Below are 17061 nucleotides of genomic sequence, written 5' to 3'. Positions count from 1 at the left end.
GGCGGGTTTGCTGCTCGGAGCGCTGGATGCGTGCAAAAGGAGGAGGAAAATAGGGGATTTGCAGCGTTACTGCCTGACACAAAAATCTGCGATTATTCCTGGTTTTCCTCTACCTGTGAATTCAGTAATAATAGATTTATTTGAAAGCAACATATGCATTGCTGATCATTGCTAAGCACCCTAGTTTTCCAGTTGCACTACTTAAACGAGAAACACCAGAGCAGACGCAGAGTGGGTGATGCTGATACGTTTGGGATTTCACTGAAGTGCCTGTTTAAAGCTACATAGCTGCATTTTATTTGGAGGAAAAGTGTTTAAGATAAAGAATGGATGCACCCATTTGCTTTTAAACCTCGAATAAAATGGGCGCAAGTTAAAAGTGATGCGGGTTGACAAAGCAGCAAGGATTGACAAACACGATAATGTTCTTAGAATTTAAATCCCATCTTTCTTCCTTTTCTCTCAAACCACTTTATCATTTTATAGAGGACTTTTCAGCGATGTTTTTCATTAAAAGAAGTTAGAAATTAAATGGGTCATGTGTATTTAATCAGACCCGTCTGACAGACAGAAGATGTCACGAGAGGCACAAGAATTCATCCGAGTTGAGAAGCAGTGGATCAGTCCCCTTTCCTTTTGAGGATTTCAGTAGTATTGCTGTTTAATAAATGTTTTTTCACCACAGCATGAAACTCGCTTAGCCCGGTTGCTACCAGGTGCGTACCACAGAGTTTGTCTGTAGTGGCACTATCTTCACCATCGGTAGCGCTGATATGGATTATTGATCTTTGGATTTACTAAAGGGACCCCTGGCTTGAAGTGGCAGATCAGACTGGCTGGATGAGCCCTAGCATGAAATGCCCTGCTGCTGCCTGGGCTGAATGTGCATCACGCCACACCGCAGCAGGGAGAGACACCCAAGCTAAGCGCTGAACAGGTTAGTACCTCTACATAGCACGATGCAGCAGAAATACTGGCTCAAGTCCTGGACATCTTTTTAGAGTTAATTAGCTGGAGCAGACCATTACACCAATGAATGCATGCTACTGCAGCGGCGGCTGGAGTACTTTATTTGTGCCAGCTTTGCTATCTTTGCACAGGACTCTGCTGATAGAGCCCGACAGTAGGTAAAGAAATCCTTACAGACCTGACTGTCATGTAAACACCAGTGTGGAAGTGTGGGGATGAAGTCACAGAAATCCTCCCCTGTTAAATTGCAGTTTAGCTGTGCAGGACTGGATCAGAAGAGTGTTCAACAAATCAGACAGTCGGCAGAGGGCAGCTAAGTTGCTCTCCCTGTCTGCTACCTGTCCAGGTACTCTGCTTGCCCACCTCCCTCCGTACCTTATCTTTGCAAGTTTACTGCTGATCCCTAAAAAAGGGTGCCCAAGGGCATGCTTTCTGCATGGCCTGCTGCTCTGCCATCAGGGTGTGCGCTCCACTCTGGGATAGGGGCTGCGTGCTCCCTGCAGCCGTACCACAAGGGGTGAGCTGATGGCACAGTTTCGATCGCAGTTTATGATCTCTCTCGGTTTCTTAAAAGAGAATTTTTTTTCAAAGAAATAGGTGGGAAGAACTTAAGTATCAACTGCTTGTTGATACAACAAAAACACCATGCTTTTTTTTCCCCGCTCCTTTTCTTTTCAGCAGCGCTGACTTGCTGTGTTCCAGGACCTCTGTGGTTTTCTCTATACCAAAATAAAATTTTTCTTGGCTGTAGCCTGTATACAGACATGGCTAAAATTACATGGTATGGTGGCCACGTTTTAAATATGTATGCTACTTCAACAGAAGCAAATAGATCAGTGGTAGTAGATGCTGTTACTTTCTTACAAGCTGAAGATGTGAGCTGCGCAGACTACATCCCAGGACGTGCAGACCATGATTGCTAGAAGAAAATACTATTGCTGGATAACCGTAGTGACTTGAAAGGAAAAGCCCTCTGACAGAAGAAGCAGTTAAAACATTCTTATTTTCTCCATAATTATATTTAGAGGCTGTTGTCCTAGGCCTGATTATTCTTGCACAGTATTATACACGTGCCCCATTTATAAAGCTAGGCAACTGTACAGCATTTTTCTGTAGATTTTTAGAGAGTTAGAAAGGACTCTCCAGTTGTGGACCAGATTCCTGCTTGTCCTGTGTATGTGTAACTGCTGATACTGTTGGTGTACATAGGGATATTGTAAATCATGGTTTGTGAAAAATAACGTTTCCTGATTATCATGCTTCATGTTACTGTAAAAGCATATAGAAGTAAATACACTGGGAAAATGGAAACGCTTCATCATCCCATTTGCCAATTTTTCAGCCTTTAAAAAATGCTAAGCGCAACTGTTGCATAGTGAAACGTAGTGTCAAAATGATGTTTGAAAAGGGAGAGAGAGGTCTGACTTCAACTGGAAAGATGTAAAGAGAAAAGAGACAATTTTCTATTATTTTTTTAGATTACAAATTCATTTCTCTCTAATGGAATGTCCTACCTTCCCAGACTGCCCTTTTCTTCAGATGTTTGTCAGGGAGGAGTGAGCGCTGCTCAGGACTGTGGGGGTTCATTCCCATAACGCATGCAGATGTGCAGATGGAAGTCCTGCCTTGGATTTCTAGAGTGAGTGATAAAATCATCAGGTTGTATTTGAGACGAGTGAAACGTACTTTTTTAGTGGTTCTTCTGTGGAGATAAGAGAGTTAGTACAGTAAGGGGTCCTTCTTCCACACTGCTGATTTCATGCTAAATTTAGGTATCTATGTGTATTTATAAATGTTAATCTATTTGCACAGCCTGGTATTACATACTTCAGGTTTTGCTTTTTTTTTTTTTTTTATATTCAGCTTCTGGGAGAGCATGAGGAAACAGGGCATGGCTGAATGACTGAGGTGCTGGTACTGTGCTGGCGTGAGAATGTCAGCCCATGCCCTCCTGGCTGGCAGTGCCGGGGCATGTCCTCTTCATGCTCATTACAGCTGCAGGGGTTTTGGCTAGAGGACTGCTCACAGTGAACACTATGCCCGGGGGAGAGGTGTGTGTTGAGCAGGTGTTTTGTATGATTATGCTCCGCTAGAACATGCGGGTCCTACAGTGTAATGCTAAAATGTAATTTTCTGGAACAGTCTATGAAGTTCTTGTCAGTCCTTGAGGAAGAAAGCTCAAATCCAGCTCAGGAAAAAGCATGTGGCAGCCAGACCTCGAGTTATCTGCCAGGTGTTTCAGCTAATGCCAGCATGGGGAAGATGATAACCAAAACCAAAGTCATTTTCAAAATCAGTGTGAAAGCTAGTATTTAAACTTACCCTAGTTTCAAAAGTGTACCATACACTGAGTTGCAGGTTCAGGAATGACTTCAGGGTCCTTTCAGTAGGGAAAAGCCAAGGAAAGCGCTGGTGCCATGTGCACTGGGTGAATGATGGGCTGGCGATGGCGCCTTCCTTGAATGAACCCCAGCCGAAGGGTTAGGGTCGCTGCGCCGAGCTGCTGACATGGGCTTGGTCTCAGGAGAGTGTTACCACTTGGCACCTTTCCTGCAGGGCCTGCTATTGGATATAAATTAAGTAACTTTTATTAGGAGGGGTAATTTAAGTGCTGACACTAAATACGTGAGCTAGGTTACTAGGGATATACGTAATTGTTTAGGACTAGCCTAATTTGTCACAGAACCTTACTGCCTCCTTTTTAGGTAAAGAAGAGTGAAGTTTACTTCATTTGAAACACGGAGGCGTGGACAATGTTGTGCCTTTTCTCTCTGTAGTCATTTGGGACCAATGCTATCGTTACATCTTTGCTAAAAGCAAATATTTTCACATTGCTGAATCTTCATTCTCATTAAATAGGTCATTATTTTCATGCCTTTATATGATAGCTGCCTGGCTTTCTATGCTAAATATGTTATTTATTTATTTATTTACTTGAACCTGCCATTGGAAGAAAAATGGAGGAACGTTAAATACGCTCCTCTCTTCCAGCTGAGGTGAATGCAAACTTGGCTTGAATTTCAAACAGGTCCTCATGCAATCAAATCCTTAGAGGTGCTCCTTGCTTTGAGGAAGGATATAATCTACTTGGCTGTGATGACAAAGAAATAAGGTCTTTCGGAGTCATGTTAGGCAGAAATTTGAGAGATTTAATTTAGTGTCTTGCTCCATGGTAAGTTTTTTCCATGAGCTTGGACAATTCATTTGAGACTATGCTTATGTCTGTTCTTTATCTGTAAACTGTGAGTAATTGCACATCTGTTAACTTGGAGGAACGTTTTGAAGATAAAGTGGATTTAAGATTATGTGTATAATACCCATAATACCTGCGTGCAGCTAAAATATTAAATAGCTGATTAAATGAACTGCTATTTATGGATTTTCTGCTCTAAGAAGGAAAATGCTGAGTAACCTTATTAACTATGATAGTTATTTCTGTACTTCGTTGGTGTAAGTATGAGCAGGATTTAGACCTCTCTCTTAATTTCCCGTTGTACAGATTATTGGAAGAAAAATATAACAGCAGGTCTTACCAGCTAAAGCTGACATTTTGAGTTCCAGTTGAATGCTGTCTCATTAGGAATGCAAATTGCTGTGGATGTTAGTTTATCATTCATACCAAGAAAGAAGTCCTGATTTTATTGGGATAGTAGGATTTTTTCATATTTTCACCATGTTTATAGTTCAGAAAAGTTCATTTGCAGTATACAAATGTTTTTGGGAAGGGAACTAAACTGATGATTGGAAAACGCTTGTTTCTTATTCTAAGGATGGGAATTATGAACTACTCTCTTGTGGTGTGCACGAGCTGTGGAATCACTTGCCTAATAAAGATGTTCTCAATAGATGCAGAATTCTGCACTGGTTAAATTATCATGCAGTCTGTACAGTTAGGAAATAAATGAGGGTCTGGGAGACCATGATGTATGATACCCTAAATGGCTGCATTTTGTTCATATTTGAAAGGCAGTTTAGCTTGTCGTCATTACTGATGATTTGTGCTTTTATAGCCCTTCTTTTTGCATTTCAGAAATCCTTTGTGCCCATCTGAATAATAAATCACCATGTTTGATTTGTTCAGTAAGAGCAAATGTGAAATTACATTCTTATTAAGACGTCTTGAGAAACTGTAAGTGTGGGTAAATTTTTTTAAAGGAATTTTATGCCAACTTTTTAATTATTTTGTTTTGTCTTGTTTATTTTATTACCTTTTCAAATGCCAGGGATATATCTCCAACTGCTTTATGGCAAAGAGAGAAATACTGCCCTGTTTAAAAATAAAAAATCTGATCATACTTTTGAGTGCTTTCAAACGAACGTTTTCAGATTTAAGCACCTAATGAGATCTGGGATGAGCGTGAATTCCATCTTAGAATTCAAGTTAGGGACAAAAGAAAGGCAAATATAACAAATAATGTGGATACTTTCATCTGCTTTGTATTTGCTCTTTGGTGGATTAATATTTATATAACACTGATTTCATTAGAAGGAGGATTTGATGCAACTTTTCTGTTAAACTGGAGAACCATTAAATGTTATAAGGTAATGTAAACTCCCAAACCCTCAGTAAGGTTTTCTCGATTGAAATATTGAACTATTTAAAATTTGAATATAGCATAAAAATACAGGCTTTTCTGTGCTTTCACATGTTGCCTTAAAGTTAGAAGCCCAGACAGCAGTCCGGTGCTAATGCATAATACTTAACAGAAAAAACAAGCTAAAATAAAGTGAATTAAACAAGTGAAAAATGAAAATCATACAAAATTATGTAAGTGAAAGAAAAGTGAATGGTGCAAATAGTCAAAAGTAAATTGAACACGCCATTTCTATCAATGCTCTGAGTCTAAAACAAAATAAGTATGTAGGCCATAGTGTTCAGAAATGAACTCTTTAGTGTAGTTTCCAAAATCCATATGCAGGCACCAAAATAAAATTGCCCTCAATAGTTTTGATACATGGCAGAATGATGCCAGTGAATGAAAATGGATATAAAGAGGCGGGTTGCAACATCATGGGCACCCCAAACCTTTAGCTTGCAATTAAGTGCTTCTACTCCCCTGTTTAATGAGGGGCATGTTGAAAAGGTCTAGTGGTATGAATGTGATGACCACCACAGATTTTAAAAAGTGTTATACAAATTTAAAAAAGAAAATTTCACAGCCCGTTTGCTGCTCTGGGAAGGCAAAACTTCTGTATGGTCTTGGTCAATATGGCCTTTCTTGCACAATTTCTTACTGCAGAATGAATAAACAACAGGGTCTTGATTTATTTAAACATAATTTTGTATCCACCCTGTATTTCTTAAAACAGTAGTTTAAATGTTCATGTCATATTGTGGCTTGCAAACTAGCATAGTAACACACTTCCATAGTCCACCATTTCTTAAAGTATCAAACTAAAACAGCAACTTTTTTTTTATCCAAAAATGGTTGGAAACTGTTGGAAACCTCTCTTTGGTAATACAGTATCTGATAGTAGTGCATCACATTAGAAGACTTGAAAGAACTTGGGCTGAGCAAAATATTCATATCTGTATTGTTTCTAGTACTAATGTCAAATATTTGTATAGAAAAATAATATATTAAGCTTTGCGTAGTGCCAGTGCTCCGGCTAATTTTTTGTTTTTTTAAACTAAAATAACCTGGGAACTTAAGCTTTTGCAAATAAGGATATGCTAAATTTATGCTTGACTGTGCAAAGACTTAATTCTTTTATGTATTAAAGTGTATGTGACTAAGTTTTACCTTGAGAGGAATAGAAGAAGTTATTTTTAAAAGTCTGAAAATCCTAAAAGCACAAAATATTTAAATAAGTTGTGTCATGCAGCAGTCTGATGATAAATATGGGAAGCCTGATAATGACATTAAATGAGTTTACGATTGACAGCAGAGGCTAAGTGAAGTCCTTCTTAATCCTAGGACTGTGGCTCTTCAAAATACAGTACAATAAACCGGCTCTGTCCTTTATAAAACATGATCTTCAGGATACTATATTAAAAATCATTAAAAGTAGCACCCCATTTTGATTTTCTTCAATTTTTAAACAAGTTCAATACTTTAAATATTAATACTTAGCGGCAGCTGAGGAGCATAATTAGCACATACTTTAAATCAGAGGGGTGTCAGTCAATATTGTGGTAAAGCCCAATAACTAAAATCACTGTCAGGGAAGAGGGCAAGGTGCGTGTGCTGGGGTGGGTGAAGGCAGGAGAAGCCCAGCAGCCGCAGTGAATGGGAGAAGGGTGCAGCCCTGGCCATCAGGCAGGGTTTATAGGCAGAGGTGGCTAATGGGCTCAACGGACTTTTGCATTGTATTTAGTACCTTTGCCTGCTCAGCGAGGCGCCGCTCTCCCAGCGAAGGCAGCACTGGAGGATGGAGACTGGCAGTAGATGTGCAGGTTTCGTGGTCACGGAAAGTGGGCTTTGGGAAGAGATGGTGATGTGATTGAGTAACTCTTCCTGGAAGTCTTTCATGCTTATAACTCTGAAATCTTTGAAAACCCAGAAATAAATTTATATTTTTTATAATACTTGGTGCTTCCTTGATTTGCTTCTGGGAATTCAAAGTAGTACCCTAATACTTGAGTGTCTCCACATCCTTCCCTTCTCTGCACCCTTGCCTCCCCTTCTGCCCAAGCCTTGATCGGGAACTTTGTTGGGTGGGGAGCTGGAATGATTGCTTCTTGTCTCCAAACGTTACTCATTCATCAGACCATCTTGTCACAGAATTTGTGCAGTCCCTTGCTGAACCTGCTTTTGCTGCCTGCCCCCGTGACTTCTGTAGCCACAACTTCCATCACTCACTGCATTTAAAAAATAAATGCCTAAATTAAAAGTACCATCTCATATTTGCTTGAAATTCATCTCCTCTTAGCTTCAGCAGCTGCCTCCTGGTTCTAATACTGTGAAATTTGTGAATAACAGCTGTGCGCTCATTTCATCCACCACCTCTGTGAATTTGTAAACCTTAGTCATATAAATCCCCCCTCTGCCTTCTTGGAAGAATCTGGGACTTTGTGGCCCCTTCTCAGGAGACCGTTTCTCCATCCCCTTGTCATAGAATCACAATGGTTCAGGTTGGAAGGGACCTTTTGAGGATCATCTAGTCCCCCGCCCGCGCCGTGGGCAGGGACATCTTTCACCAGATCAGGTTGCTCAAAGCCCCATCCAACCTGACCTTGAACACTTCCTTTGATGGGGCATCCAACCTGTCCCAGTGTCTCACCACCCTCATTGTAAAGAATTTCTTCCTTATACCTCATCTAAATCTACCCTCTTTTAGTTGAAAACCATTACCTCTTGTCCTGTCACTACAGGCCCTGGTTAAAGTCTCTCTCCATCTTTCTTATAAGCCCCCTTTAAGTATTGAAAGGCTGCAAGAAGGTATCCTCAGAGCCTTCTCTTCTCCAGGCTGTCATTCTGGTTGCCCTTCCCTGTACCTTCTGCAATCTGTTATGTCCCCCTCGAGCTATGGAGGCCATATTTAGTTAGTGAATTCAGTTTTACTTCTCTGTGAGATTAGATAAATGGATTTCATTGAAGGATAGTAGTAAACATCACTGCAACTTTATTTGTGAGCTAAGTTTCTACTCAGGATGATGAGCTGGGATGATGAGCTAATGAGGTTTGTTTTGATGTATAATTTTGTTATTTCACATCAATTACCAGATGACAGATAAGCTCTGCAGCAATTGATTATCTAAATAAGGGGCTTGATATCCTGCGGAAAAGCTTCTGGGGACTGAAGGTGGTGCTAAATGGACAGATAGTGACCTCCTGTAAGCTGACACATCATGTTACAGGCATTTTTGTTGGCCGACACAAGGGACACCTGTTCTTAAGTGGAGGGGAAAAAAGGGCAAGTTAGTCCCACGTGCTTGGAGAGTTTCATGGAGAAAGCAGGGACTGCCTTACCTTTAACTGGGTGTGCGGGCTGTTGAGCCTTCCTGCAAGAGCTGCAGCATCCCCCCCATCCCGTGGAGGGTTAGGGTTTCTCCTGGGGCTTCTTTGTATTTTCACAGATCTCTACTTTTTTGCAGGTGCTTCTGTCCTTTCCTCTAACAAAACAATTAGTGAAGGATCATGCCCCTTGCTCTTGTCACTATATTCCATAGGAGCTCATTTAGTAGAGAATTTATCATGTGATGTTTTTCATAATATTTTAATTAAACAGAGTTGAACTTGAATTTTTTTGTTCTTTTTTTTGTTGTATTTTTATGAAAACTTTTTAATTTTAAGTGTTGCTAGCAAAAATTACAACACGAAGATTCCTGGCTAGAAAAATCCCAGTAACTGGAAAAAGCAGAATACTTGTACATGTTAATCTTTCCACTTAATAAGGAACAACAACAACAAAAAGTTTTAATAATTCACAGGGATGCAATGAGTATTTTATTTATGCATATTTATCACTTGGCTTGAATTGTAAACATATTAATTCCTGCCTACCAGTTAATGACTTCGGGTAATGTTTGTACTCTCTTTATGCAGAATTGTCCATATACCTCACGGTTAGGAATAGACTTAATCTGGTCTACTTCCTTAGCCCTGAAAGACGTTTTGTCTTACTCTTAAGTAGTTTTTCTAAGGTATTTTTAAAGCTTTTTAAAAAAAAAAAAAATTTTTTTAATCCTTATATTTGCCTCCTCAACAGATAATGAGTAATTTTCAGCCTTACCAATGGAAGTTCCTTAGTGTTTTCAAGACTTATTTTTGCCAAATTTTGGGAGTGGGTTGAGTGTTGTAGGTTCTGTCATAACTTAGGGTTGGTTTATTTTTCTGCTGTGGTTTAAAATGTTATGCCCCAAAAGGCAGTAGTTCTGATGGTATTAAATGCATGGACATTATGTCAGGAAAAATACTTTCAAAATAATGATACTATTGTATTCAAGTAGGAATAAATCATTGCACTCACGTTTTGAGATCTAAAGGCAGGCCCTGGGATTAATTGGGATATTTGAGATCTCTCAGGTATTTTTTCTTCTCCTATTTTTCATATTTTTAGTATATCTAAGTAGTATTCTATCATATAGAATTATAGTGCCATATTTGTATTCTATGAAATTTTAATGATCTGGTAGTTCTATTATTTTTAAATATTGGAAATGACGATGGGTGGTAAACATGCTCATATCTGTATCATGAAGAAATTGGTTATGTTGATATACTAAATTGAGTAGTGTTTTTAGTGGAACATAAAACCCAATAACTTTTCTCAGGAAAATACAAAATTAACCTAGCTTCCTGTAATGATTCATGGTTAATTTGGATAAACCATGGGATTCAAATAAGGGAGTGAAAATCTTATAGTACTGCCCTCGAGCAGCCGTCCTCCCATTCCCACAGCTTTAGTGTCTGTCTGTGTTTTCAGGATTGTTCCTTGCAAAGAAATAAGTTAATCTGCTTCAAAAATATTATTGATATCCAAACACTAACATGGGTCAAGCTTTCCAGAAAAGTGCAGGGTTTAGTAGGACTGAAGCAGGCATGCTTGTGATTTGAGAACGGAGGGTTTTCAATAGACGAGCTTTTTTTTATGTGTACACACTTGAATGGGATAATTTCGCTGATCCTGTTTGCAGTTTACTTTTTGAGAATTGTTTAAAAAAGATCTGAAGAAAAAATAAGCTTGCACTTTTTGAACTAGTGAAGTCCACGCAATGTTTTGCACAGATCTGAGCATGCAAAGGCAGGAAAAGTATGATTTGTGTCTAACTCTTTCTCTGCATCCCTTGAGATTTCTATGGTAATATGAAGTGACTTTTTGGCATTCAGTGTAGAGAAAAATGTTCCAACGAAAGTTAATTTTTGTCTTTGAATGGACTTGGGGACCGGACAGCTGTATACATGTGCGTGAGTTGAATGCATCTTCAGACTTTTAATATGTTTTCCATCTCGGTAGTGAAACTCTTCCACTGAGAATCTCCTACTCTTCACTTTCAGTGGTGCTTTCCCTGGTCTCCATTTTGCTAACTTTCGTAAGGAGGTAGTCCTCAAACTTTCCTCTTCAACATTTACAAGCTCGGTGCTTTTATCCACAGATTTTATTTGTTGGTTTTTTCCCCACTGTTTGAACGTCTGAGCTGTCTCAGCCTTGGTCCAAGTGCATCAGTTCTGACTTGCGGCTTTTCTTTCGCGGGCTTAATGGCAAAAATATTGGCAGTATTTATATGAAGTATCCAGATCTGGATCCGCTGGGATCAGGGAGTGTGCAAAGCAGCAAAGAAGGGAAGAGGAGCAGACCTACAGTTTTTAGTAACGTCTCATGAGTATATATGAGAAGAAAAATGGAACTGGACTCAAACACAAGTCTAAAAATAGAAAGCTGCAGCCCATCTTTGGCCCAGTTACCATCTCCTTTGTCCTGAGCAGAAGTGAGCGGGGTGCTCAGATGGCACAGGTTGCTGTAACACTGCTGGCTTCAGTGAGCTGTGACAACTTGCAATCTGCGGTATAAAAAACTACAAATTTTTTTCTGCCCTCAGCTTTGTTGCTGTATTATAGCCATATGAAGAAGTGTTATGCACATAAATATGTGGATTATCATGAAAATTTAATTAAATGACTGAATAGTAACTGAAGATGGCAGGGGAGGCAGTGTTGCTAAATTAAATTCATTCCATATAGCTTTTGCTTTAGCCTGTGCACTGGTTTTAGTATTACTTATTCTTTCTTAATATTTATCATATATTTTCAATATATATCAAAGCTACTGCTTTGCTTCCGTTGTACTGGTTTTAATGTACTTCACCTCGGCAGAGAAGTCCTAGGCCTCCAGGACTGGGATGGGGAATCCCGGGTGAGTCCAGGCAAGGAGCTGAACATGAGAAAATGTAAAAGAGCTTCTGCTTAGTCCCGTTGTTACTGCTCAGCTGGCAGTTTGGGAGGAAAAAAGCAGAAAGGCGTGTGCGTCACGGGATATTTGTGTACGCTCGCCCGGAGTGTCGTAGGAAGGATGCAGCCTGTAAGAGCTGAGCTCTGTGGAGCAAACCAGCCCCTTCCCCACCGCCTTTTGGGAGCGTGGCCTCCCCTTTCCAGGCTGGCAGTCCCTACGCTTTTTTTACTTTGGAACGTTTTAAGTCACTGAATTTAATCTTGTTTTGGATTTCATTTTAATTGCTTTTTCAAAGAGAGATTAATTCTCATTTAGGTGTGGATATGTAATTTAAAAAGATCTCTCGACTACAGTTGCTTTTGTTAACCACATGCATAGGCTGTACGTATGTGAAAGCAATTACATAGTTGAATATACATCTAATCCCATTCTTAATGCTTAAGTGTTATTGTGTTAGAAAATGATAAACGACTCCTTATTTGTGAGGAGATTTACTTTTTTCCCTTATGATTTCTGCCAAGACAATGTTGGAAGGAAAATGAAATTCAATTATAAATTGAAATTTATTTCAGTGGTGGAAAACCAGCACTTAAAAATGCTTTGTTATTACTTGAATATATTGCATGTGTTGGATATTATAAGGAAAATTATCAAAACATGTTTTGCACTTTAGTCATAGTGAATTATTCAATACAGAAGGTATTCCCCTAAAATGCTTTAGGTGTTTTTTGGTAGGCCTGAAAGCACAGATAAACCTGAATTAGCTTCATCTGGAACCAGTAGAGCTTTATGAGCAAATATTCTCTCTTGGCCCTGTGCTTATTGCTTCCATGCCAGGCTAACTAGCATGGGGGGAGCACCACGCAGACACTAGGGTGCTGCTTTTGGGTCTTGGGATACCTGGCTGCCACCAGGCGGTCACTGGATGCAGATGAGCCTCTGTCCTTCAGGAGCTGGGAAGTCGAGTCCCACATCTTGGCTTTTCCATGGAATGGAAAAGGGAAATGAGATGTCCTGGGTTTAAAACTTTTAGTTTGTTTCTTAACTTCCAAGTATATGTTATTCATCTGAAATAAATGGAATAAACTGAATTTAAGCGTAAAATAAAAATCTGTGTGTGTGCAGAAGAAACTCCTGTGGTCATAACCTGGTCTAATTACTTCAGAAAGATGTATGTGCAGGTGCTCGCCGGTTGCTTGCTTCGGTTCTGTGGTTTGGCTTTCTTAAAATAGGCTTTTCAAATTTTATTTATTCCAACCGATTAGTTCTTTAAGTCATCATGCTTTTCATGTATTCTAAATACTTTTTTAAAGAAATGTATTTCAATTTAATGCTTTTTGAATTCATCCTTTTTATTCACATGAGTTAGTGCTGCTCCCATTTACTGTTTATTCTTACCCTGAGAATTGTCAGGAAGGGTTGAAAGCAGAAATCGCCTCCCATTGCCCTCTGTGCCCATAGCTGAGTAAGTACCGTTGTCTTCATGTTGTCTGCTGCCTTATTTTTCCGCACTGCCTCCTGCTCCTGAAACGAAGCGTGGCTCCTTTGGCTTTAACGGCGAGGCAGAGGTGTCCCTGCACATACCCGAAAACTGGGCAGGTCCCATAGAGCATTGCGTAGATCAGGCTTTGTGGTCCCACATGGGCTCTGTTGTGCTCCTACCCGGAGTTTCATGTTCCCTTTTGTGCTGCTGAATGTTGTAATTGGCCCCAAATCAGAAAAAAAGCCCGGTTTGTCCTTAACCTAGCTGATAGTCTCCTTTTGTCCTGCTGGTGTTGGGTTTTTGCTGAGTTTAGGCATGCTGATTTCTGCAGTAGGAAAAGGATGAAGACTATTTATCAGTAGCATCCTGTTGGAGCATATTATGTTGAACTTTTTGGTCATCATTCCAAAGAGTAATAAAAAAGAGTTTTAATTAATTTAGTTTTCCATAATATAAATGTTCAGCTCTTTTTGCTTAGATTGCATATTATAGATTGATTTTATATTCTTTTCATGAAGTATCTTTGAGCTTTGAAGCTCTTCTTGATACTGTACGTTGTTTAGCAATAGGTTGTCTGAAAGAATCCCCCAAAGTATTCTGAGTTTCTCTGAGTTAATAAGAAACAAAATTCAAATTTAATAATGTTACAGGGAAGAATTGTGTCATTCTTGGAGATGCAACCCACATATTATTGTTTTCAGGTTCTGCAGATAAGTCCTTCCCCGTTTCCTTTAATTAAATGCAAAGTGCTAAATAGGTCTGTGTTCCTTGATAGTGTATCCTTATGAAATATAGATACAGCTACTTCTCTAAATAGCTGTAGATAGCCTCTCATACTGCCTGTAGGAAAATATTTAAATCTGAACTTATTGTTTTTCATTGTCAAAAAGGAAACACTACTGAGTTTTTCCTCGGCTGCTGGCAAACCTTGCATATGTTTTAGAAAACATAATAAGCTGAAGAAGTTATAGACAAAGTAAGATTGCCAGCATGAGAGACAACCTACATATGCGTAAGACAAAGAGAAAACTTTCCGGTAGACAGTTCCCATAGGATAATGGTGGTGATGTTCCCGTCTGTCCCCGCGGGAGAGGTGGAAGCTGGAAGCCTGGACCCTGCGATGGTTGTAAATCGGCAGGCGGCAGAGCTCTGCTCACAGTTCTGCGACGGTCTCGCATGGGACCCCAAGCAAATCGCATCTGCTCGCTGTGCTCCTGGTTTTGTGGCTCTGTAATGGAAATAATGGGTTTTCTCATTCCTCTGGTGAATCGTATTCTAACTTTTGAATGAAAGTTGCAACATGTGCATTAGCAGGAGCTGTACTCCTCCAGACCCTCTGCTTGCATCTGTCCTGGAGGAGTGCGGGTGTGATTTGGGAGCCAAATTCCAAGGGAAGAGGCAGGTAAGGTGAGGATATCCCCGTAGGCAGAGAAGAGCAATTTCACTTCTGTGAAATCCCCTGTTTGCTACTACTAGGTATTAATCTTTTCAGCTCCTCTTATCTGTCTATATTGGTACAGAAAGTCTAACTTAAAACATAACTGGTCTGGGAATTGTATTTCTCTTATTTACCATAATGGCACATGGATTTGCATAAATACTACTAATTTTGCTACTATACTATGAAATATCACAGAAAGTGGAACTTAGGTTAGAAAAGTCGTAATAAAGGACCAAACTGTTACAACCAGTGCTATCTTTTTCTATTTATTTCGTTTTCCTACTCTTTGGGGAGGAAGGAATGAGAACATTGACTAATGGGGTTTTCATTTTGATAACATGCAAATGTGAAAAGAGCCCTGTCTTTATTTTTAACATTGATGAGAGCCTTGCAGTAATTCCTGTCCGCAGCGACCATGTAACCTTCTACAGCACTGAAAGCTGAGAAGCACAGCGCAACATCAGAGACTGCCTTCCCCATAAACCTCCTCCCCATATCCACTGTCTGTTCTGTCCCAAAAACTTCATAACAGAACAGCCCCAGTGGTATGGTGTGATGGTTTATGTGATTACGAACCAAAGGTAGAAGTCAGTTAAAAAATGCAAAAGCTTCCCCAAAGAGACCTCTTCTTGCAAGCTGCTTTTTAACCCAAGGGTATCTAAACTGCGTGTTTCTTTCAATTAAATTTTGATTGCACGTATTTCTGATCTTTCTTTTAAGCTTGCTAAGCCCCTCAGTAAACCAGTTGTTAAATATTTTATGTCACAACAGTCAAATGAGAAGCACCAAAAGTAGAATAATTTGTCTTAAAAACGGCTGTTGCTTTTATAAGTGTGTTCATCTGGCAGGGTCACCTGTCTTGTATGAAGAGGAGGTTCATTTAAAAGATAATATATCTATCCTTAGTATTCCCATGATTTGTCATAGTGATATCTTACTGCAGTGTGATTTGCCTGCTGCAGAGACGATATCCATAATACCTGTAGGCTATCACAATTACTGAAATTACTTCAGTGCAGTCATTCTTAACATAGGATGCCAGTTGTCTTAAATTATCTTTTCTGTGTATTTGCAAAACTTAAATTCTTTAGCTGGTCTGCATCAACGTTATCAGTTTATTTACATGGCTTTCAACATTGGTCATGTTTGAGAAGTAAAATTGTGCTTCTGATTGCATTAACTAACATTTTGGTTTACAGATGTGTTCATCCATGAGTAGTTTTGTGGTGTGGGATGCGTAAACTATATTTTGCTTGTGCCTCCTTACAGTATCCTTGAAAGGCCGCAGCCTGCCGTGCTGAAAGAGGCCGACAACCTAGCTTTTGTGGGCATCTCCTTTCCCACAGTGATGTTGTAAGTCTTGCTGTGGGTCAGTGCTGAGCTTCTTTTGTTGCCTCTGTAGCTGGTGCCGAGGTAGCAGCATAGGTGACGCATTTAAAAGCAAACCTTTCTGGTCCTCTGGTTGTTGAGGATGCTGCAAGGAGAGAACACACTCCTGCGCTGGTTGTGCACGTGTCTGTCTCTCAGCTGTATTATCCATAGCTTTGTTTTTATTTTAACTCTTCGGTGACTTCTGTTTGCTCCAGAGAAAGGTCAGCTTTTTTTCCTTGTCATTTATCTAACACTGAGTGCTAGAACAGATATGTCGTTCATTTTGAGAGTGCTTCAGAGGATGATAATAATAATGATAGTTAAACTAGCTTCCTAGCAATAATGTGAAGAAAGTAAGATGGGAAATCTAAAATAAACAAGATGAAAGGCTTTCCCTGGGGTAAGGAAGGCAGGTAGTTTGAGGTTCATATTAGTGTCAGGAACTTTCTTATTCCCATGTTAAGTCGGTAGCGAGATGATTGCACTGTCTGTTTGCGTGTGTACAAGTGTGCACCCATTTCTGTGGGCTGTTGGTTCACGTATCTGTCGCTCCTCTTCGATGCCAGGTACAGGGAGAGGTGGAGGCCTTAGTGAGGTGCTTTTGTATGAGTAATTCCCCAAACGCTGAAACAGTTGGTGAGGATTTTGGAAAAGTACAGACAAAATGAATGTGTGTGTTTATGAATACGTCTATTCACTTAGCTTAACTCCAAGCCCCAAATAAGTAGTATGTAATGGCATTGGTACAGTTGAACAGCAGAGATTTCCAGTGTGTGCGTGGACTCTGGAGATAGGCTATCTCCAGTCAGGTTTCATTATATGGAAGAAATGTCCAGTTTACAAGAGAGATTGAAAGGGGCAAACAGAACCTTTCTGCAGAGAGATGTCTTTAAATGACAGGGTGGGTTGAATTGTCAAGGAAGAGGGTCAGAGCAATGTTTTTCCACCAAAACAGAGGAAGAGC

The 17061-nt window shown here is 39.8% G+C and overlaps 1 protein-coding gene across 1 annotated transcript in view; it reads left to right on the top strand.

The window, feature by feature from the left end:
* The window catches only part of DOCK1 (dedicator of cytokinesis 1), a 303352-nt gene that overhangs the window by 138480 nt on the left and 147811 nt on the right, over positions 1 to 17061 (top strand). The window lies entirely within an intron of this gene.

The sequence above is a fragment of the Pygoscelis adeliae genome, unplaced genomic scaffold, assembly GCF_000699105.1.
Source record: "Pygoscelis adeliae isolate BGI_AS28 unplaced genomic scaffold, ASM69910v1 Scaffold4, whole genome shotgun sequence".
Lineage (NCBI taxonomy): Eukaryota > Metazoa > Chordata > Aves > Sphenisciformes > Spheniscidae > Pygoscelis > Pygoscelis adeliae.
This window is presented reverse-complemented; position numbering and strand designations above follow the sequence as displayed.